The 24,522-nt window shown below is 41.4% G+C and overlaps 1 protein-coding gene across 39 annotated transcripts in view; it reads left to right on the forward strand.

The window, feature by feature from the left end:
* The window catches only part of DYRK1A (dual specificity tyrosine phosphorylation regulated kinase 1A), a 151,104-nt gene that overhangs the window by 25,489 nt on the left and 101,093 nt on the right, over positions 1-24,522 (forward strand). For 7 of the 39 annotated variants that reach the window (XM_084992124.1, XM_013982583.3, XM_021070972.2 and 4 more), the window contains exon 2: positions 8,996-9,079. The exons of 23 other annotated variants lie outside the window; for them this stretch is intronic. The gene's annotated coding sequence lies outside the window, so the exon portion shown is untranslated. Of the gene's footprint in view, positions 1-5,995; positions 6,052-8,995; positions 9,080-24,522 lie in introns of those variants that run through there. 9 more of the 39 variants (XM_084992113.1, XM_084992104.1, XM_084992117.1 and 6 more) reach the window with 3 other exon arrangements.

A 24,522-nucleotide genomic window follows, 5' to 3' on the forward strand; every position in this document is an offset into this window, starting at 1 on the left:
TCCCCCCACTAGTTACTTTGTTTTTAGTTCATAAATATATAAATTCTCTTCAAACACATTCTTTTCAGACACATTCATATTATGGTTAATTGTCCTTTTTTCCCCCTCCTGACATTGTCACAGTTTCCTCTGGATTCCTGTTTTTCTTCTTGTTTTGATTTGTCTTTGATTTTTGGCAGCTTTCCTCAAATATCTGGCCATTCCTGGGCTGGTGGCTTGTATTGAGGAGGGCTTTACCGTGAAGCTGAAGGAGGCTCTTTCTGAGGGTGTGGTGTGTTCGCTGAAGCCTGGGTCGGTGCTTGAGGGGCTCAAGAATATGAGGATCCCCAGGGCTTTTACTCCAGGGCTCTTGGCGTCTCCCCTGAATCCTGTGCCTGGGGGAGAGGGAGTGTGCTCCCGTTGCTGGTGCTCTGCAGGCAGTTCTGTAGAGACGCCTCCTCGGTTCTTGTCTTCAGGCCTGCGCCTTGGGCCTCTTCTCGGCTGTGCTCGGTTGCTTTGTGTGTAGCACCTCCTTGCCTTCTCTCTCCCCAGTGGTCTTCATGGGAGGGAGATAACAGCCTGGGGGCCGGACACATACTTTGTTGTTGCGCCTTTGCAGCTCTTTAGACTAGATCCTCAACTGTTCTTTCTTTCTAAAGTATTGATATTTCTGAAGAATATAGGCCAGTTATTTTATCGGGTCACCCTCATTGTGGGTTTGTCTGATGTTTCTTCATAGATGTAGATTAGGCATCGTTGCCATGAGTACCATAGAAGTTAATTTCATTGCATTTTGTTAGATGGTGTATTATTGGCTTTCCATTTCTGCTGTAAAAAAATTGCCACACGGTTAGTGGCAAAACACAACTGTATATATTACAGTTGTGGAGTTGAGAAGTCCAAAATGGATCACAACTGAGCTCAAATCAAGGTGTCAGGGCGCATTCCTTTTGGAGGCTCCGCAAAAGAATGTTTTCCTTATTTTTCCAGCTTCAGGAGGCTTCCTGCATTTCTTGACTTAGGGCCCCCTTCCTCTTGTTGCAAAGCCAGCAGCTTTGGCCCTGGTCCATCTCATGCTGCTGTCTTTCTCTCCCTGTTTTCCTCCCTCTTTCACTCTTTTTTTTTTTTTTTTTTGTCTTTTTGCTGTTTCTTGGGCCGCTCCCGCGGCATATGAAGGTTCCCAGGCTAGGGGTCGAATTGGAGCTGTAGCCTCTGGCCTATGCCAGAGCCACAGCAACGCAGGATCCGAGCCAGGTCTGCAACCTACACCACAGCTCACGGCAACGCCGGATCGTTAACCCACTGAGCAAGGGCAGGGACCGAACCCGCAACCTCATGGTTCCCTAGTCGGATTCGTTAACCACTGCACCACGACGGGAACTCCCCTCTTTCACTCTTAAGGACCTTTGATTACATTAAGCCCACAAGGATAATCGAGGATCATCTCAATTTTAAAGTCATCTGATGGGCGCATTTAACTTCTTCTGCAGTCATAATTCCCCTTTGCCATGTCAGGTAACATAGTCACCAGTTCTAAGAATTAGGATGTGGGCTAGTTTTGGGGGGCATTATTGTGCCTACCGCAGGTGTCATGTGATTTCATTTTGTCCCCTCATTGACAGCGTTCGTTTTGATCACTTGATTATGGTGGTGCTTTCAGGTGTCTCCATTTTCAAAGTTACTTTTCCTCCCTCTTTGTAATATTTTGTGTAGGGAACTTTGAGACTATGTGAATATTCCATCTAAAGATAAAAGAAGTTAGACTTTTAATTTATTCACTTGCTTTCTATCATTATGGGTACTTGATTTTCTGTTTTATGCAATAGGCTGTAATCCATTACCATAATTACTTATTTTGATGCCTCACTTGTTCAAGATTTTGCCAGTAGAAGCCCCTTCAAGTTGGCTCCTGTGTCCTTTAAGCATATCTTCATCATTTTTTGGAGCATTTTCCAGGTTATGTTGAACTTCTCTCTCAGCTTTGGTATTGGAATTTGCCATTTTTCTAAGGAGCCCATTAAAAAAATTCTTTATCTTGAAGTAATTACAGACTCATAGAAAATTGCAATAATAGTATAAAGTCCCATGTACCCCCTTCATCCACTTCCCCCCCAGTGGTAAAGTTTTGTGTAGTCTGGTATCAAAATCAGGAAATTTGGTATATCTGGAACATTTCTGTTAATGGCACTGTAGAACTTTTCATTATTTTCTGTACCTGCATTTGTGTGTGTGTGTCTTTGGTTTATTCTAACTAATGTATTCTGTGTATAGATTTCTGTAGCTAACTCCACAGTCAAGATAATAGAGCTATTCTATCATGTTTTTTTATGTTTAAATTTACTTATTTATTTATTTTTGTTTTTCAGGGCTGCACCTGCAGCACATGGAAGTTCTCAGGCTAGGGGTTGAATCAGAGCTGCAGCTGCCAGCCTCAGCCACAGCCACGCTGGATCTGAGCTGCGTCTGCAGCTCATGGCGGTGCCGGATCCTTCACACTAAGTGAGGGTGGGGATCACATCTGCATTTTCGTGGATACTAGTTGGGTTTGTAACCCACTGAGCCACAATGGGCACTCCTTATTTCTAAAATTTTTAGAAACTTATTTTTATTTTTATTTTTTGCTGTGCCTGCAGCATGTGGAAGTTCCTGGGCCAGGGCTCAGACTCCATCCACAGCAGTGACAATGCTAGATTCTTAACTAGGCCACCAGGGAACTCTTTATTTATTTATTCATTTTTTTTCAATATTTATCCCATTTAATCCTTAAAACCTACTACCAAAATCTGGGCACTATTTTTAAAAATTTTATAAAGTTTTGTTTTATAAAAATGGGAAAAATTTTATTGCAGTTATTTATTGAGTTCCATCATTTTAGAAGAACTTGGAGTTCGTGTCGTGGCTCAGTGGTTAACAAATCTGACTAGGAACCATGAGGTTGCGGGTTCGATCCCTGGCCTTGCTCAGTTGGGTTAAGGATCCGGTGTTGCCATGAGCTGTGGTGTAGGTCGCAGACAGCTTGGATCCCGCGTGGCTCTGGCTGTGGTGTAGGCCGGCAGGTACAGCTCCGATTTGACCCCTAGCCTGGGAGCCTCCATATGCTGCAGGAGGAGCCCAAGAAATGGCAAAAAGAAAAAAAAAAATTTTTTTTTTGAAGAACTCTTTTGCTATGTCTTTGTAGTCTCAACACCCCTTTCCCCCACAACCCCATTTTGGCTTGTTATATGAATGGAAACATACAGTATATAACCTTTTGAGGTCAGTGTTTTTCAGGAAGCATAATGCCTTGGGGTCCGTATAGGGTTGTATGTATCAACAGTTGATTGCTTCTTGTTGCTGAGTAGTATTCTCGTGTGGGTGTACCAGGTTTGTTAAACCATTCACCTTTTGAAGGACATTTGGATTGTTTCCAGTGTTTTGTTTAACATTATGAATCAACTGCTTTGAATGTTTGAGTATAGATTTTCATGTGAACATTAAGTTTTCCATTTTCTGGGGTAGAAGTTGAAGAGGGTGATTTCTGGGTCATATGGTGAGTGAGTGTTTTAGTTTTGTAAGCAATCACCAGCCTATTTTCCAGAGTGTGTGTACCACTATATGAGGGATCTGGTTTCTCAGCATCTTCCCCATCATTTGGTATTATCAGTTTTTTTATTTAGCTGTTCTCATAGGTGTGGTCATACCCTATTTTGGTTTTAGTTTGCAATTCCCTAATGACTAATGATAAACATCTTTTCATAAGCTTGTTTGCCATCTGTATCTCTTTGGTGAAATATCTGTTCATGTCTTTTGTCCATTTTCTAATTGGATTTTTTAAAAAAATTTAACTGTTATGAAAGTTCTTTATGTATTCTATATCCAAGATCTCTATTGGATATGTGGTTTGCAAATACTGTATTTCTGTCTGTAGCTTGTATCTGTGGCAAGTGGAAATTCCTGGGCTTGAGCTACTGCAGTGACAACATTGGATCCTTAACCTGCTTTGCCACAAGGGAACTCCTGTAACTTGTCTTTTCATCCTCTTAAGAGTCTTTTTTCAGAGGAGAAGGTTTGAATTTTGATGAAGTCCCGTTTTTAAAAGTTTTCTTTTATAGATTATGCGTTTGGTGTCAAGTGAAAGAACTTTTTGCCTAGAGCACTGGTTCTTTTTCATGGCGAATGGTATTTAGAACCCGAAATCTGAGCATTAGGTTTGCTTGTTCCTGTTAGGGTGTGGGTGCTCTCCAGGCTTCAGAGGATATGGAGAATATGTGTGTCCTAGGCCTTTCCAGGCTTCAGGGTACATTAACTGTTTTCCTTGGTATCTCCAAGTGTAGACACTTACTCTGTGCTTCCCTTCCTTCTCCTAAGTCTGCTATCACTGCCCATCTTTTTTTAATTCTCTAAAAATTGGTCTATTGCTTTCTTGTATTATTATTTTTGGACTTCTTTACTAATTTTAGGTGGGTTTTATTTTCAGTGAATCTTTGTGAGAAAACAGTTGTAACTGCATGTATTACCCATGTGTACTTGTTGAAGCTGTAATACTCCCTTTTCAGATGTTTATTTTTTCACACTGTCAGTCTTATCCCACTCTTGCTATACCTGTTTCCACGCTGATAGTGCTGTTTCTCAGTAGCTTGTAGTCATCTTTGATTCTCTTTTCCGTGTTATGAAGGTCAAGTTTATTAAAATATTTAGGTTCTCTTTGGTGCCCAGCTTACCTTTCCATTCTCTATTTCTGCAGCCCTCCCATATTTGCTCCATTCTAGAACTATTCCGAGTAGCTTTACATTTGCCTACCTGTGTTATGCTCTTCTCTTTTCCTCTCAAGTTTCCTTTGGAACATATTGTCTCTGCCTCTTTCTTTTTATAGTATTGTCAGTAGAGCACAAAGCTTGGCATATAATAGGCACTTGATGCATGAAATATACAAGCAAGTGGTACTTCCTCTAAAGTAATAATAGCACCCCAAATTTTTATTGCCTGTTAACATTTTCCAAATACTATCATATAGTATCTCATTTTATTCTCAAAGCAACTCTCCCAGCTATTATTCATCTTTTATAAATGATGCCAAGTGAATTTTCCAAGGACATAACTGTAGGACTTAAATTTAACGAATGTTTGTGAACCTGTTACGTGACAGGTCCTGATTTAGCTGCTAGAGACACTTGGGGAACAAAGCAGACAAATGTGCCCCTCGTAGAAACAATATTAGAATGTTTAAATTCTGACCATTGTGGGGCGGATTTTGGGGGAAGTCTTCCATAATCTTACTCAACTCAGGTGTCATCTCCTTTAGACTTTCTTAACTCTCCTGGAAGGAGGCAGGAGTAGGGTAGAAAGAATAGCTCTGTCTTCTGTGTTCTCATTAGTTCCTTTTTGTGTTTACATTGTGCACAGTTTTATGCTAAATAGTGTTTCTAAAACCATTATTTGTATTTGGGGCCTTTGCTAGATTGAGCATATGTGGGCAGGGATCTTTTTCTGTAGTATCCAGGATGCCTGGCACATAGTATATTCTCAGAAAGTATTTGAACCCCTTAATGTAAAGACTTATCCATGGTTGTCATTTACTAATAGCAGGTAACATTACTCTTCAGTACTCTTCAGTGCCACATGTAAGGGAACCAGTTTTAAAAGACTCCATTCTGGAGTTCCTGTTGTGGCTCAGCGGTTAACGAACGCGACTAGTGTCCATGAGGACATAGGTTTGATCCTGGCCTCACTCAGTGGGTTAAGGATCCGGCATTGCCGTGAGCTGTGGTGTAGGTTGCAGATGCAGCTTGGATCCCACGTTGCTGTGGCTGTGGTGTAGGCCGGCAGCTGTAGCTCTGATTAGATCCCTCGCTTGGGAACCTCCATGTGCCACATATGGGATCCTAAAGAGACAAAAAGACAAAAAAAAAAGACAACCCACCTCCCAAAAAACCACCTCCACTCTATTCTTAGTTAGAAGGGCATATTTTCTGAGAGGTTATCTAAAAGGCAAATTTTTACTGAAGTTTAACAAACTTTTGTTTGTGGGTGTGTATAGGTCTCAAGTCTGGAGATGGAGTCTTGACATCCTTCTCTCCTCAGTATGACCATCAGGTAGGAGTTCTGAGTTATTGTTAAAGAGGTAATGCTAATGCAATATAAGATGTCAGAATTTACCAGTCTATTTTTTCAAGTTCAGGAAGAGAAATTATTGGAGTTACCATTGTGGCTTAGTGGCAATGAACCCGACTGGTATCCATGAGGGTGCAGGTTTTGTCCCTGGACTTGCTCAGTGGGTTAAGGATCTGGTGTTGCTGTGAGCTGTGGTGTAGGTTGCAGACGAGGCTTAGATCCTGGGTTGCTGTGGCTTTGGCATTAGGTGTAGGCCGGCAGCTGCAGCTCCAATTCAACTCCTAGCCTGGGAACTTCCATATGCATCGGGTATGGCCCTAAAAAGCACCCCCCCCCCCCAAAGGAAGAGAAAATATTTGAGAAGATGTAGGGTGTTTACTTTCATTTTGCAAAAAGGAATGATGTTAATTTTTTTCCATGTTTGCATACAAAATGTTGGGGTTATCTATGTTTATTTGATTAACCATGTCAAAATTCAGTGGCTTAAAACAACCAATACTCTTTCCTTTGCTCACAATTTTTTAATTTGGGCAAGCCTTGCCTCCATTTCACATGGTGTCTCCTGGGACTGGAAAGGCTGAGGCGTTGTGTTCCAGCACCTGTGTGGTGTCTGGGGCATCTTCTTCCATGTGACTTTTCCACCTGGTTACCATAGGCTTTCTCACGGCATGGTAGTTGAACTTCTTACGTGGTGGCTGGATTCCAGAGGTGGTGACTGGATACTGGAGGTGTCAACAGCAGCAGCCACTGTGCTGTCTTAAGACTTAGGCCTGGAGCTAGCATAGTGTCATCTATGCAAAAAGGCAATTATAGGCCAGTCCAGATTGAAGCAGAGGGGACTTTATAAGATGTGGATACTGGCAAGAGTAGTTTATTGGGGCCACCAAGGAACACTCCACCACATGAACCAAGTATCTTTCTGAATGGAAAAAGATGACTTTTTCTGTCCTGTTTTTTATTATCTAATCTGAACAGCTTATTCATTTTATAACGCAATAATGTGATTATATGCGTAACTTTTTGCTATAACTACATTCAGATAGCTATATAATTTTGATATAATTTGTTGTATTCAGTTAAACTATGGACTGGTAATTTTGGTAGGGTTTATAAATAATAGATTTGAGATGGGGTGGAAGACAGTACTTTATGGGTTACTCAGATCCAAGTTACACCTAAGTTACAGTACCAGATAAAGTACTAGATAAAAACCCTGAATGTGTACTTACGAAATAAGTGACATAAACCTCCTTTGGGGTCACATATTACAGTCCATAAAATATCTCAAGTATTTCTCCAGTAATCCTGTGGTGGTCCTTTGTACAGGAAAGAGAAGAGATAGACAATCTCAGATCTTCTGTAATTGTAGCTTAAGACTTTCTTTTTTGCCTCCAAAAAGATCTCTCTTTAATGCCTGGAGTGTTTCATTTCATTTAAATAGTTCTCATCTTGATTTCATATTGACCTTATCCTGTCACTTGGCTTGGGTGAGACAGTGGAAATAAGCAACATTGTGGCTTATTGACCATGTGCATTGGAGTCCTCTGGAAAGCGTAAAAGAAATGCAGATTTTGTGTGTGTGTGTGTGTGTCTTTTGTCTTTTTAGGGCCACACCTGTGGCATATGGAGGTTCCCAGGCTAGGGGTCTAGTTGGAGCTACAGCTGCTGGCCTACACCACGGCCACAGCCTCGCCAGATCCGAGCTGCGTCTGCAACCTATATGGCAACGCTGGATCCTTAACCCACTGAGCAAGGTCAGGGATTGAACCTGCAACCTCATGGTTCCTAGTCGGATTCGTTTCTGCTGTGCCACGACGGGAACTCCAAGAAATGCAGATTTTGAGGTCTAACTCCAGACTTGGTATATCTGAATGTCTGAGCAGAAGTCAGGTGACATGAAGTTGAGGATCATATTTTTAGGTCTGTAACATACGGACACTCTGCCGGTGGTGGTCATTCCACAGAGGAACAGAAGATGTTCCTGGCATGGGGGAGTGAAAAAGTCTTAGCTATTACAGCATTTTGTGACTCTGTATCAGTCAGCCCTACCTGCCCAAAATCTTATTCTGTAATATTTAATTTCTCTTGTTAAGGATAAATTTAATTTAAATTACATTTTTCTTCTGGAGTTGGGAATAAAGGAAAAAATGAGTTCCTGGGTGGCCTAGTGGTTAAGGATCTGGCATCACTGCTATGGCTTGGGTTCTATCCTCGTCTGAGGAACTACTGCATGCTATGAGCACGGCAAAAACAAACAAAAAAAGGTCGATAAACATTGTCATATAGAAATTATTCTGACATAGTACCTGTTCCATAGGACCTGAGCCACTCCGCCCCCATCCTGGAAAACCTTAGTATATGATGTGGATAATGCTTTTTTAACACTAAGATTTCACCGACATTAAATAGATATTCCTTTAAAAAATCTGGAGGGTGAAAGCATTTTTCTCTATGGTGTTTTTGCATCCAGGCAGATCTTATCATTCTGGACAAAGCACTGTTAGAATGGACTCTGCTCTGGGATTTGGAAAGCTTCTAGCTTTCCATTAGTAAATGCTCTTCCTGTTCTTTTAGCTTGTTAACATACAGCTCACCAGGATCCCTTGTATTCAGGAAAGGACATATCCTGTCTCCTCGGGGAGTGCAGGCCCTGGGGGACTGGGGTGGGTGGGAAGGTAGGGCCCTGGGCCCCTGTTCTCTGGGAAGAAGGAGGAGTGTAGGATGAATACTACTCCTTGGACTTGCTGGCCTCTTTCTTTGCTTTGGGCTGGAGACAAGTGGAAATGCTTTTTTGTGATGGGGGTGATAGAGGGCAGTAATGGAAGAAATAAAAGTTTCTAATAAGTTTTGATTTGAGTACTTCTGGGTCCTTCAAGGTACTGTTAACATCTTTGTACTTGTTTTGTTTTCTGGATAATTTGTTCAGATCTGGCATCACTGCTATGGCTTGGGTTCGATCCCCGTCTGAGGAACTTCTACATGCTGTGAGCACGGCAAAAACAAAAAAAAGGTTTGTAACGCTCAGGAGAGTTACCGACATGGGCCAGCCAGGAAACTAAAGGCCTCTGTAAATCTGCATTCACCTGAAAACCTGTTGCTTGACAACTGGCAGATGCTGGGTTATATTATTTGTTGAATCAATGAATGAAGTTATTCCAGAGGTTATTTTTATTTTTAAAAATTTTCTAAAAATTAAAAAAAAAGTGTTAAGGCCACGCCTACGGCATATGGAAGTTCCCAAGCTAGGGGTGGAATCTGAGCTGCATCTGTGACCGAGTTGCAGCTTGGGGCAATGCCTGGTTCTTGCCCTACTGAGCAAAGCCAGGGATTGAAACTGTATCCTCACAGAGACTACATTGGGTCCTTAACTTGCTGAACCACAATGGGAACTTCCCAGAGGTTATTTTTAAAAATGTAGTTCTTTTCTGTGATTTTAGAATCTAGTCTTAGCATATGTGGAAGGAAGCCTGACTTGGGAAGTTCGGAGACCCAGGGTCCCTGTTTTTAAAAAAAACCTGCCATGTTTTTTTAAAAAGACCTCTAGACTTGAGTATCAAAAGAACTTGAGGTATTTTGTAGATGATCTTTTTAGTTTTTTGTTTGTTTGTTTGTCTTTTTAGGGCTGCACCCATGGTATATGGAGGTTCCCAGGCTAGGGGTCCAGTCGGAGCTGTAGCCACCAGCCTATGCCAGAGCCACAGCAGTGGGGGATCCGAGCCGCGTCTGTGACCTGCACCACAGCTCACGGCAACGCTGGATCCTTAACCCACTGAAGAAGGCCAGGGATTGAACCTGTGTCCTCATGGATGCTAGTCAGGTTCGTTAACTGCTGATCCAGGACGGGAACTCCTGTAGATGATCTTTTAAGAACCCTTGTCAATTTTATTATCAAGATGTCTCAGAAATATCTTAAGCTGATGTAGTTGTTAGAAGGAGTTAGTTCCATATGTCAGCTGCTGTAACTGGGAGCCAGTACTTGAGTGGCTCTGAGAACATAGAACCATCTCCAGGAGAATCGCCTTGCTGGGGGTGCTGCCTCTGTGGGTCACATGGAGACTTATCCTTCCTCTGCCTCGATCCTTCACTGTACTCTAGGGCACCATCTTCTCTGTTGTCCCAGGAAGCTGAGGAGACAAGGAAGACCGAAGGTGTCACACCATACTTTTTTCCCATTCTGTCCTTAAAAACGTAGTCACATGGCCAGACCCAGCTGCAAGGGACGCTGGGAAGTGTGACCTAGTTAGGCTTGACTGTAATTAGGAAGAAGGGGGATGGCTGTCTCTGTCACAAATAGTGTAGCTGAAACCGTTCCGCATCCTTATTGTACACTTCGAGGGGAAGCTTTTTACGTGATGTTTTTTGTTTAGCAAATATGTTATAATTAATACAGAGAGGAAGTAAATTACTTTCGCATTTGGGTTAAAATGCTGAGTAGAGTATATCAAGAGACAAGCTTTGAAACGAATTAGGAACATCAAACTAACCAGCTCTAGCTATTATGCCATTGTCTTCTCAGTGTACAAGCCAGGGGAAGAGTCAGTTTACTCTTTGCCGTGTTCTGTGTGCCTACAGACACTTTGGTGCAGTCAGTCACAAGTGACATCTCGTTTCCAGACTAGCCCATAGTTCACTTTGGTAAACTAGCCCAGGGAAAGGAAGATCCTTAAATACCGTCAGGCCTCTTGGGCTCTGGATTCCTTTTTTTTTTTTTTTTTTCTTCTTTTGTCTTTTTGCTATTTCTTTGGGCCGCTCCCGCGGCATATGGAGGTTCCCAGACTAGGGGTCGAATCGGAGCTGTAGCCACTGGCCTACACCAGAGCCACAGCAACGCGGGATCCGAGCTGCGTCTGCAACCTACACCACAGCTCACGGCCACACCGGATCCTTAACCCACTGAGCAAGGGCAGGGACCGAACCTGCAACCTCAAGGTTCCTAGTCGGATTTCTTAACTACTGCGCCACGATGGGAACTCCTGGATTCTTATAAGTTCATAAATTTGGCCATGTGTCAAAATTGCCTGAGGCCTTTATTCCAAATATAGGTTCAGGCCCTACCCTCTGGAGGTTCTGATGGTTGTGTCTCCGAATCTGAATTTTTAACAAGCCCCTCAGGGTGATTCTGATGCAGCTGTCAGTAGTATGGGAACCGCTGCTTTAGATAATCTACCCCACAGTTGCCTCACTTATGAAAGTGCAAGATTACACTTACCTGGCTTCAGAGGGTTCAGACAGCATGAAATGAGTCGTACTTAAAATTGTTTCATAAAATAAAAAGTACCACCAAGAATAGTAATGGCATTATAAGTCTGTGTCAGAAATGGTGCTTATTTATTTGCACAACAAACCTAAAAGGTGAGTGCTCTCATCACCGTTTAGAAGTAGCTGGGAAGTTACTGTAAGAAATCTAGACTTCTTTATCCTTGTCTAATTGAACAGGGATTCTGGAAAAGTTGTCTGCTCAGCATAACTACCAAGAGCAGAACAAGACAAATAATTTGCATACTTTTGACTTAACCTAATGTTAAGATATTGTGGATCAACTTGGTGTCTTCAGTTAAATACATGTTCAGTGTCATCTGTGTGAGAAACTGTGCTTTGAATGTGATCTAGTCTCTGCCCATAAGGAAATTACAGCCTGATAGAGAAGACTTATAAACAAACCACAATACCATTCTTGAGAACATTTTCTTCTTAAGGAATGAATTCTGACTCTTACAAGGGCAGGTTCTGAATATGATGTTCAAGTTCAGAGGATGAGAGAGGTCCTGTGAGGTGACGGGTGCAGCTTGAGACGGAGGAGTGACTTCCTTTTTTCTTCCTGTCCCAGAGAGACCAGCCTCTGTCAGGTACTAGGACTCCTCTCTCCCTTCTTTGCAGTTGCCAGGACCTTGTAAGGCAAGTAACATGGTAGAAAAGCTTGTGAAGGTTAAGAATGTGTCCCCTTCTCTGAAGTAAAGGCAAGCAGAACTACGTTTGATAATGCAGACCACGTGTTAGGCGCTCAGGTATACCTCCTTAATAATTCCAGCAGTTCTCTGAGTTGAGAGAGGCAGTATCCTTTAGTGCAAAGAGCATGGGATTTTAAAACCTAGAAGCAGTTGATAGTGTTGGAGCCAAATCTGGTCTGTGATAGATGTTCAAGTAAGTGGCTTTTCTTGGTGAGACAACTTTAAAGAACGGACTGTTCTTTCCTTTCAGCATGTTAGGTTTGCCTGGGTTTTGGCGAGGGCATGATTGCTGCTTAACCTCTTAAGATATTATGGATGGAGACCTGGGAGTTCTTTATGAAGCTTCAGAACAAAGGAAGGGGAAGAGTGGTAAGGAAAGCACGACGTGTTTGGTAGTAGGGAATCCTGACAGGAAATAGAAAGGCCGAACTTGGTTGATAAAATAATGTACCAAAAGTTAAAGCAGTGAAAAACACAAGTGCAGTTTGTACCCTCATGTCATTGACAGCCTTGGTTTGACATTTTAACATTTGCTGTTTGTGATAGAACATGTGAAAACATTCTTGAACTGTCCCAGACTGGGTAGCTCAGTATTGGGTTTCACTGAGCATGACAGTGGTGGGGATTTTACACTTCGTGTTTTCCAATGGTTATGTCTTTTTATTTAATTTAATTAATTAATTTATTTATTTTTGGTCTTTTTTTGACTTTTCAAGGGCCGCTCCAGCGGCATATGGACGTTCCCAGGCTAGGGGTCCAATTGGAGCTGCAGCCGCCGGCCTACACCAGGGCTATAGCAACGTGTGATCCAAGCTGCCGCGTCTGCGACCTACACCACAGCTCACGGCCACACCGGATCCTTAACCCACTGAGCAAGGCCAGGGATCGAACCCGCAACCTCATGGTTCCTAGTCAGATTTGTTAACCACTGAGCCACGACGGGAACTCCGGTTATGTCTTTTTAAAGCTGGAAGTAACTCCAAAAAAAAAGGCGGTAGGATTGCAAATCATTCCAAAGAGATGTTGACATAAATTCAGCATACTTTTCTACATCCAGAATACAGATACTGGTTGCAGCATTTTTCATAGGTGACATTTGTAAATGTACGTATTTTAAGAAGATTTGAAATTGTCTTTCTTACCGCTTTGTATTAGTTTCTTGTGGACTCTGTAACAAATCACCACAAACTTAGTGACTTAAAACAATTTATCGCCTCATAGTTCTGGTAGCCAGAAGTCTGAAATCACTACCACTGAGCTGCAATCAAAGTGTCAGCAGGCCCAGGGATCTCTAAGAGACAATCTGTTTCTTGCCTCTTTGGGCTTCTGGTGGCCGCCAGCATTCTTGGACTTGTGGCCATATCACTCAGATCTCTGCCTCTGTGGTCACACTTCTTTTTCCTCTTCTGTCTGTGTCAAGTATCCCTCTAGTGTTCTCTTATAGGGACATTTGTGATGGCCTGTAGGTCCCACCTGGATCATTTCCTCATCTCAAGATCCTTAACATAAATTGTAACCACATCTGTAAAGACCTTTTTGTAAATATGGTAACATCAGAGTTCCTGTTGTAGCTCAGTGGGTTAAGAACCCAGCTAGTATCCATGAGGACACAGGTTCGATCCCTGGCCTCACTCAGTGGGTTAAGGATCCCGTGTTGCCGTGAGCTGTTAGGAGGTTAGCTGTTAGGTTGCAGACATTAAGTATCTGGTGTTGTTGTGGCTGTGGTGTAGGTTGGCAGTTGCAGCGCTGATTCAACCCCTAGCCTGGGAACCTACATGTTTTGCATGTGCATGTGTGGCACTTTAAAAAAAAAATAATAATGGGAGTTCCCGTTGTGGGGCAGCGGAAACGAACCCGACTAGGAACCATGAGGTTATGGATTCGATCCCTGGCCTCGCTCAGTGGGTTAAGGATTTGGCGTTGCTGTGAGCTGTGGTGTAGGTTGCAGATGTGGCTCGGATCTGGCGTTTCTGTGGCTCTGGCGTAGGCCGGCAGCTGTAGCTCTGATTTGACCCCTAGCCTGGGAACCTCCATGTGCTGCTGGTATAGCCCTAAAAGGACAAAAAAATAAAAATAAAAATAACATCTGTAGGTTGCAGAGGTTAGGATGTGGGTATCTTTTGGAGGGTGACATCTTCCAGCATATACTCATATATTTGGTAGCATAGGAAGGTTGCTTTTGAAATAGTAACTTTTATTTATTTATTTATTTTTATTTATTTATTTTTTTGTCTTTTTGCCATTTCTTGGGCCGCTCCTGTGGCATATGGGAGGTTCCCAGGCTAGGGGTTGAATCGGCCCAGCCTATGCCAGGGCCACAGCAACGCGGGATCCGAGCCGTGTCTGCGACCTATACCACAGCTCACGGCCACGCCGGATCGTTAACCCACTGAGCAAGGCCAGGGATCGAACCTGCAACCTCGTGGTTCCTAGTCGGATTCGTTAACCACTGTGCCATGATGGGAACTCCCTGAAATAGTAACTTTTAGATATTCATGAGTATATTCCCAATTACAGTAAAACATTTATAATGTCTTTTACATTTTTTCAGTGTTAGCTTGAGATTCAAACTTGGGATCCAAATTGAATATATTGCCCCCAGTTTTACCTCTTCACATGTCCTTTTTTATAAGAATAGTTTTGAGCCACTATTCTCTAAATAGTGGAGGTTACTGTACTTTTAGGGCTGGCTCAAGGTAGCAGTGGTAATTTTTATCAGGCTTTATTTATTTATTTATTTATTTATTTTGTCTTTTTGCCTTTTCTAGGGCCACTCCGGTGGCATATGGAGGTTCCCAGGCTAGGGGTCTAATCAGAGCTGTAGCCACCAGCCTACACCACAGCCACAGCAATGTGGGATCTGAGCCACATCTGCAACCTACACCACAGCTCATGGCAATGCCGAATCCTTAACTCATTGAGCAAGGCCAGAGATCGAACCCGCAACCTCATGGTTCCTAGTCGGATTCGTTAACCACTGAGCCACGATGGGAACTCCTTTATTAGGCTTTATTAAAAATGAGTCTAAATTTAGGAAAATGATATAAATTATTGGAACTCATTTTAGCAATCTAGGAATTTTAATGACTTTGTGAGAAGATATAGATTGAAGGAGAATAGTGAAAAATATACCATGCTTACCCTTTTCCTAAAATTGTTCAGTTGTATCAAACTTGAAAATGTGTTACAATTGGAATATACATATTTTTATAATGATGTACTTTATTTTAGCTAATTTTGGACTGGTCTGATTTAGCTCATTTTGAATAAGATATGAGTACACAGTAAAAACAGTGTTTAAAAAAGAAAAGATGTTCACACTTAGAATGGAAGGTACCAGTGGAGGGTTTTTGCAGTTGTGAGCCAGTTCTGAACATAAATTTAAGTGTGTGTATTAATTTCAAAACTTGGCTCTTTCTTGACTCTGCCTACTCTTTTTTTTTTTTTTGGTCACCCTTAAAAAAATTAGACTCTTTATTTCTCTAAACATCTTAAGATACATATTTTAAAGTTCTTTTCAGATAGCTCTATTGTTTCCAGTTTCTTGGATGTGAAATTTGGTTGTAAACCACTGACTTTCTCTGGTAATGGAAGGTTTCTTTGTGTGTTTGTAATTACTGTGCGTGAGCTCTTCTGCATAGGAACTTCCGAAGGTGTTTTCTGTATTTTGAGGGAAGTTCATATCTGTTTTCAAATATTTGGAGTCAGTGACACTTTCCACTTCGCATTCCCCATTTCCCAAATGTAATAACCACAAACACTATCAAGCTGTTTACCTGCCTCCCACTTTGTGCATATTTTTTACTCCTACGTGTGTTACTCCTCCATATGTTACAATTTTATAATTTTAGCTTTAAGTACATTTTGAACTCCAATTGAGGGTTAATTTTTGATTTACGCAATTAATAATCTTTTAATTACAAGAAGGAAAAACTACTCACTTATGAAACTTCATGTACTTATTTACCATTTGTGGCATTCCTTATGTACGTTTGTGTTCCTATCCAGTATAATTTCCTCTCAGTCTGGAGAACATTCCTGTAATAGTCTTTGTAGTGCAGGTCTGCTGGTAAAGAATTCTCTCAAAAACTTTTTTTTCTAAACTTGCAGATGTCTTTATTTGACCTTTGTGCTTAAAGGTTATTTTGCCTGGACGTAGAACTCTAGGTTGATTGTTTTTGTCACTGCGCACATGAATGGTAATTAATGTTCCACCGTCTTCTGGCTTCCATTGTTTCCCGTGAGATGTTAGTGATCATTTCTGTTTTTTCTGTGTATATTGTAGATGGTGAATTTTTCCTTTCTGGCTGCTTTCAAGATTTTTACCTTTGATTTTAAGCTGTTTGCCTATGAGGTGCCTGGGTGTGGTTATAATTTGAGAGGTTTTTAGCCCCGTGATTTCTTCAAGTATTTTTCTCCTCTTTTCTCACTGTCTTCTGTGATGTCTTTTCCATTTACTTTTCTTGTGTGTTACAATGTTTGATATTGTCCTGAGGGGTTCTTCGTTTTTTTTTTTTTTCAGTCTTTCTTTTTAGATTGGATAATTTCTGTTGATATGTCTAAAAGTTTACTAATTTTTTTCCCTGTCATTTTCAGTAGGCTGTTAAATCCATCCAGTAAAATTTCTATATAGTTATGATATATACATATGTATGTGTGTATGTATGTATATATACTCACACATATACACACACGTGTGTGTGTGTGTGTGTGTTATATGTATATATCCTCCCCCCCCCTTTTTCAGCCACATCCGTGGCATATAGAAGTACCTGGGCCAAGGGTCAAATTGGAGTTGTAGCTGAGGTTGGCGCCACAGCCATAGCAGCACAGCTTATGGCAGTGCCAGATCCTTAACCCACTGAGTGAGACCGGGGTGAACCTGCATCTTCACAGAGACAACATCGGGTCCTTCATCCACTGAGCCACAGTAGGAATGCCTGTATTTTTCACTTCTAGAATTTTTGTTTTGTTTTGTTTTGGTAGTGTAATTTCTTGGCTGAGATACTTTGTTCACACATTAAACAGCAAATGTTCCTTAAAGTTTTTGAACGTATTTTCTTCTAATTCTTTTTTTTTTGTCTTTTTTGTTGTTGTTGTTGTTGTTTAAATCTTTATTTTGATCTAATTTTTTTTTTTTTTGTCTTTTGTCTTTTTGTCTTTTTGTTGTTGTTGTTGTTGTTGCTATTTCTTGGGCAGCTCCCGCGGCATATGGCATATGGAGGTTCCCAGGCTAGGGGTTGAATCGGAGCTGTAGCCACCGGCCTACACCAGAGCCACAGCAAGGCGGGATCCGAGCCGCGTCTGCAACCTACACCACAGCTCACTGCAACGCTGGATCGTTAACCCACTGAGCAAGGGCAGGGACCGAACCTGCAACCTCATGGTTCCTAGTCGGATTCGTTAACCACTGCGCCATGACGGGAACTCCTTTTCTTCTAATTTTATGTGTAAAATATCTGCTTTAAAGTTGTTGTCTGCTAAATCTTAACGTCTTGTCCAGCCTGGGGTTGGTGTTCTACTGACTCTTCAACTCCTGTGACTGTGGATCCCATTTATTACTCAAGATGTATGGAAAGCTCAGAGTGACTCCCAGCACCTCTAATATGGTGGGATATGACTTCCAAATGTGGATCTTCCTGTGGCTCTCATCTAGGTTTTTTTTTGTTTTTTTTTTTTTTTTTTTTGTCTTTTTGCCTTTTTTCTAGGGCTGCTCACTCGGCATATGGAGGTTCCCAGGCTAGGGGTCTAATCGGAGCTACAGCTGCCAGCCTACACCACAGCCACAGCAATGTGGGATCTGATCTGCCTCTGCGACCTACACCACAGCTCATGGCAACGCCGGATCCTTAACTCACTGAGCAAGGCCAGGGATCGAACACTCAACCTCATGGTTCCTAGTCAGATTCGCTAACCACTGAGCCACGACGGGAACTCCCTAGGTTTGGTTTTGAACATACTAGTTTTGGTCTGGAGTAGGCTGGCTGCACTCTAAGTTGTGGTTCTTAGTCTTGAAAGGGGAAAAGGAATGTTAGGGTGTGTATTAGGGTTCTCCAAAGAAATAGTTACCCAGCGGAAGATGCCTGATTTATTGTAGAAATTGGCTCATGTGCTTAAGGAGGCTGAGAAGTCCCGAGGTATGCACTTGGGAAGTTGGAGACCGAGAGAGCCTGAGGTGTTAGATCTAGGCAGAATCTGAAGACCTGAGAACCATAAGAGCTGATGGTTTAAGTTCTGGTCTGAAAACCAGCAGGTTCAAGATTCAAGAGCCAGTGTTTCAGTTTGGGTCCAACGTCAGGAAAAAGGTTGGAGTCTCAGCTCAGTGCAGTCAGGAGTTCCTTCTTACTTGTGGGAGGGTAGCCTTTTCATTTTACTCAGAATGAGGGCCGCCTGTATTAGGGAGAGCAGTCAGTCTAGGATGCAAATGTAAATCCTATCCAGAAACATCCTCACAGACACTTCTGGAATAATGTTTGACCAGCTGTCCAGGCACCCCGTGGCTCGGTCAAGTTGACTTAGGTAACCTTCACAGGATGATAAAGAGATTTTCTTCACTGAGGCTGGGCAAAGCCTCTGAGAGCTTCTAGGCCCGCTCATTCTCTCATTTCTGTTCTGCTCTCAACCTCTCAGTAGTCACTCTGCTAAGCTTTGGGTAGTCTCACCTTGCACATGTACATTCTGGTCCTTTTGGGTCCCCAGCACAGCTTCTTGCCTGTTGCCCTGTCTTCCATAGATTCCAGCTGCTTCAGACTCTGTCTTCACATCTCAGCAGGACCCCCCAAGTTTTGCTTGGATTCTGTCTCCCTCCACCATGTCGGGAAATCGCCCCCAGAGAACCAGGGCAAACAAAATAGGGTCAGTAGAGGAGACAGTTTTCTTTTAAAATTCTATTTCCCTGAATATATTTCATGGAGCAGGCTGATTTTTAAATAATACTGTAGTGATGTGGGCCTTTAGGTGAAGGTCAGGTCAGAAGAGGAGGCTCTAGAATAAATTGTACCCTGCTTGCCACTTAGTTTTGGAACTATAGCCAAGGCAGAAGCCATGGGTCCCACCTTTGCAGGTACTTGCAGTGACTAGGGGCTGTCATTCATGAGCAACTCTCCCATTATTGAATGCTTTCATTCTTTCATTCATTCTCTACTTGTTCTGTAACGTTCTTATTCTTGGTTTTAGTGCAAGTCAGTTCATTCCATCCCCGAGACTTGCCTAATTATTCGGAGAGACATCTAGTCACTGCTCCTTGAGTCTTTCATTGTCTTGGCACTTACAGATTCCCCCCCACCCCCCAATTACTTTCTCAGAAGTTCTGAATTTTCTTTCTCTTTATGTGGATCTAGAAGTTGAAAGAATTGTAAACTTAAGCCTTACACACATAAAGACTACAAATCTAGGTCTCCTTGTCAAATTCTTGGAAAGATTCTGATAACCCCCTTCCTGAAATCTAAAATGGTTCTTCCCGTCGATCTGTTCTTTTAGCAGTCGGTACTTACCCTCATAATTATTTGCACAGTTTGCAGTCACATATTAGTGTGATTTTGCCTGTTCCCCACTTGGTACTGTGCATTTGCTGAGGGCAGACACAGTGACAGTAAATCACACACTCTGTCTCCAGTGCTCAGTACCGATTGGAAGAAATGAAGGATGAATTTGAGATGCTAGTCATCAGTCATGTCATTGTCTGATTTTTAGGATGGTATTTGTGTGTAAGCAGTCATAGAAAAATATTTTTCAGTTGTTTCAGTAGATGGGAAGGATGGTGCTTCTGAATCCTGTACGGTATGTATGGTTGGCTCACTTTCGACTTTGTACCCATCCCCGTCCACTCCTACCCCACCCACTGCCTTCTCAGACCCATCGTCCTAACTAGGGATTCTGCTATGAAAGGTATGCAGTTATCTTTCATTTACATATAAGTATGCTAATGTTTTACAGATATATATTTGCACTTACTTCTGTGTAGCAGTGGAGTTTGAATGCCCAGTTCAAATGGCACTTAACTGTTATTTTGCTTTTATCATTAGTTTGATAGACTTTTCAGTGTTTTACTTTCAGATCCCTTAAGTAAGGCACATACCTCTAGACCTGTTTCCACGTTGAAATGAAAGACCTCTTGCTCTAAATCTGATAATTCAACATTACTGTATATTCATTGGTATTAGATACCACAAAAATGTGTTATTCTGTATTTATAATGTAAAAAAGTAGGACGATCAGAAATGAATTATGACTTCAGGTAGCAAGGGGAAATTTTGGAGCAAGTTTTTAACATGTTCAATTTTTTTTCCCTCCAAGAGTGGCTAGAGAATGTTATCTGCTAAAACTAGTGGTGGGAGCTGCCTTGTGGACTTTGGCACTAGAAAGTTTGTGCTTTATTGATCTTGCAGAGCTAGCTGATGACACCCTGAAGGGAATTTCACCCCAACTCCCCGAATGTTTACATCACAGCTGTGCATTTATTAACACAGTAAAGATCCCTGGAAAAATTTTATAGAACCCAAAGCTTATGTAGGTAAATCTTTGTTAGAGATTTCTGTAAAACTGTAATATATATATGTATATGTATATATACATATATATATATATATATATATTTTTTTTTTTTTTTTTTTTTTTTTTTTTTTGGTCTTTTTGCCTTTTCTAGGGCTGCACTCATGGCATATGGAGGTTCCCAGGCTAGGGGTCTAATCGGGGCTGTAGCCGCCAGCCTACGCCAGAGCCACAGCAATGCGGGATCTGAGTCACGTCTGCGACCTACACCATAGCTCATGGCAGTGCTGGATCCTTAACCCACTGAGCGAGGCCAGGGATCAAACCCGCAACCTCATGGTTCCTAGTTGGATTCGTTAACTACAGTGCCATGACGGGAACTCCCATAAGACAATATTTTATGTAAAGTAGTTTCCCAAGCATCTTTGACCTCTCCTCCCAAAAGTGAATTTTTAAAAAAGCAAATATTGTTTAATCACGGTATATTTGTAAGTTCTCTTATCATAAAATACAATCAGATCTTTAAATTTCTTTTAGTTTCTTTTGTTTAAGTATCTCACTTATTCTTTTTAGTGCCTCACCCACGGCATATGGAGGTTCCCAGGCTAGGGGTCTAATCGAAGCTACAGCTGTCAGTCTGTGCCAGAGCCACACCAACGACCTACACCACAGCTCACGGCAACGCCGGATCCTTAACCCAGGGATCAAATCCTCAACCTCATGGTTCCTAGTCAGTTTTGTTTCTACTGCACCATGACCGGGAACTCCTCACTTATTTTATAGTTTAAAGAATTATATTCTGATATTTCATATGTCACTGCTTTTATTAAAAAATTTTTTTATTATGGAAAACTTCAAATATTCATAAAAGTAGAGAGAATAATGTAACGAGGCCCCATGTCTTTGTCCTCCTGCTTCCACAGTCATCACTGCTTTGTCTGCCTGGTTTACTAACATTTTCAATGTCAGTAATACCACATTTTAGAATACTGTCTTTAGGAACAAGCCTTGATGTTTAAAAGTGGGGGAAAAAGCCCGAAACAAGAAACAAAAACTATGCCTACACTTTATCTGATTATGGCTATTTATAGAGAGTTGATAATTATATAAAACATTTTTTTAACTCATATTCCGTTTTCTCTATCAGAAATACTAGAATTTGTCCATTGAAATGAGTTAGCAAAGTCATTTGTTCCATTATTAGGTTGCAGGTGTGACTTAATTGTGCTTATCTTGTCTTAAATGTTAAAAATTTTTAACTCACTTGTTTGAACAAAGCAACCAAAAGCAGGTAGTTTTTGGAGATGATGTGGTTCGACGATTATGGTTTTCTTTTCCTCCTGTGTTCGTAGACTTTTGAATGATGGCCATTCTGGCTGGTGTAAGGTGGTACCTCATAGTGCTTTTGATTTGCATTGCTCTGATAATGAGTGATGTTGAACATCTGTTCATGCGTTTTTTTGGCCATCCGTTATGTCTTTGGAAAACTGTCTGTTTAGATATTCTGCCCATTTTTTGATGGGGTTGTTTGTTTTTTTGGTATGGAGCTGTAGTTCCTCCTGTATTGAGAGTCAGCTATAGTTTGAGGAAGCTGTCCTTCTGGAGGGTGAGATGAAACAAAGGCTTTTCCCACTTTCTGGGGCTAGGTGTGCCATCTGCCTACAGTTCTAGGCAGAGTGGGGTTAGGGCCTTAATTGTGGTGTAAATATTGCTATGACAGGGTTGAGGGGAAGTGATTCTGTTAGGGGTGCTGGGGGGAGACTCTGTATGTAGGCGAAAGCATTGGTGTTGGACTTGGAGCATGATGTTGACAGGCAGAAAAGGAAAAAAGGCTCTTGAGTAGACTGAGCCAAAGAGTGGTATTTGAGGAGCGGGCTTTGTCTGTCCTGGCTAAAGTGTAGATTTGTAGGAGATAAGACTGGAAAGATGGAGGTAATGACAGTGCAAAATGTAACAGTGTGAAGAAGTGAAGGTGGAATGAGCGTGCTTTCCAGGCAGTGTTTTAAATACTTTATGTGTGCAGTGCCATGGATTCCTACTTTATAAATGAGGCCACTTAGTCACCCAGGAGTTTAGATCCTTGTGTGAGGCCACTAGTAAATTGTGGAGCCAGGGGTTAGATAAACTAGGGCAGGCTGACTCTGGAGTGTGAGGGCTTTGGGCCTTGAACACTGGATTAATAAGCAAGTGTTCAGGCACTTTTTTGGGTCTTACTGTGAACAGTAACCTAGCAGTATATTAAATGATTTTTAAAAACAAAGATCTTTATTAGTTTATTTTCATGGCCTTTTAACCTATATTGGAGTTTTAAAAATTGGAGGTATTTAGGGGTTGTTCTCATAGTTGTGACCTTTGTGACCTTTAGCTGGATTCCATGATGACTTTTATGTTGAGATGGAGCCTGAATTTCTTGGACTGTTTTCCTCTGATTGTAAAAGATGTGCATATTTATAAAAGTTGTGATGCACTGAAAAGTATAAAGGAAATTAAACATCACCGTGTCTTTTATTGGCCAAAGACATTCATTATTAATAATTTTATGCATTTTCTTCTAGAGTTTTTTTCTATGTATGTATTTTGCTTTCCTGAGACTATGCTTTGATGAAGATTTTGAGTTCTTTCTGATAAAATGTAATGCATGCTTTTTTCCTTATATGATTATCATAAGAACTTAAATGATTACATAATGTTAAATCATGTTCCATAATCTTTGTCATCTTTTCTTTCAGTGTTGAACATTTTAATTTTTCTAATTTATTTTTGATGACAAACTTGTGTATAAATTTTGTATTTTCCATTATGAAATTATTTTTAAAGTAGAGATTGAACATGAGTCAAAATAGACTACAAACTGAACATGAATCAGTGCTACATGAAGAAAACTGCATAGGAACAGTACTTTTTTTTTTTTTTTTTTTTTTGTCTTTTGTCTTTTTGTCTTTTGTTGTTGTTGTTGCTATTTCTTGGGCCGCTCCCGCGGCATATGGAGGTTCCCAGGCTAGGGGTTGAATCGGAGCTGTAGCCACCGGCCTACGCCAGAGGCACAGCAACGCAGGATCCAAGCCGCGTCTGCAACCTACACTACAGCTCACGGCAACACCAGATCGTTAACCCACTGAGCAAGGGCAGGGACCGAACCCTCAACCTCATGGTTCCTAGTCGGATTCGTTAACCACTGCGCCACGACGGGAACTCCGGAACAGTACTTTTGTCAAAGCTTATATTCAAGTATAGTGTGTACAGATTTGAAGGTCATACATTGAAAAATAAAGCCTAAGATTTGAGCAAGAAAAACACACTGGGTCTGGCTAATTAGATTTGAGGAGAGAATTGAGTATCTTGATGTTCAGGTGGAGAAGAAGCTGAGGGGAGGTGTCTTTGTGCATATGGAACATTGTGTGGGATCTGTGTAGCTACTTTATATTTCTTCAGAGAGCAGAAAAAACATCATGAACTTAAGTTAGTATAGAGGGATTCATCATGCAGTTTGTGGCTAAGAATTGAAAAGTCTTGGAGTTCCCTGGCGGCCTAGCAGTTAAGGATTTGGTATTGTCGTTGTGGTGCAGGTTTGATGCCTGGTCTGGGAACTTCTGCATGCCAGAGGTGTGGCCACAAAAAAAAAGATCCTTTGATCATGATGAGAATTATTCTTTCAGATGGGTAGATTTTCACTGTATTTAGGATTTTATTCTGTGTAAGGAGGAAGGGGTGTTTAGGATGACAAAGCTATTGCCAGGGCTTTATTCCTAAATTTTATTTTAATTCTAATTTTAGTTTTCTCACCTGTTGTATGTCTCCTTTTTGATATGCAAATAAGAGGGCAGTCATATTCCATTAAGATCTGTGGTTTTGATTCAAAGGACAAACCAAAACAAGGAAGAAAAAAAACCCCACCCAGACAGCTAGCAAAATAGCCTGTCCATGTATATATCGATTTGCGTGGCTGTGAGGGAGGTCCCCAAAGCTGAACATCCAACCTAGTGAGGCCAGTGGAATTTGAAGTGTAGTTGGGAAA

Source organism: Sus scrofa, chromosome 13 (assembly GCF_054392235.1).
Source record: "Sus scrofa isolate SSC_HxYL_T2T_F1_AM1 chromosome 13, Sscrofa_HxYL_maternal_Yorkshire_Landrace_v2.0, whole genome shotgun sequence".
NCBI lineage: Eukaryota > Metazoa > Chordata > Mammalia > Artiodactyla > Suidae > Sus > Sus scrofa.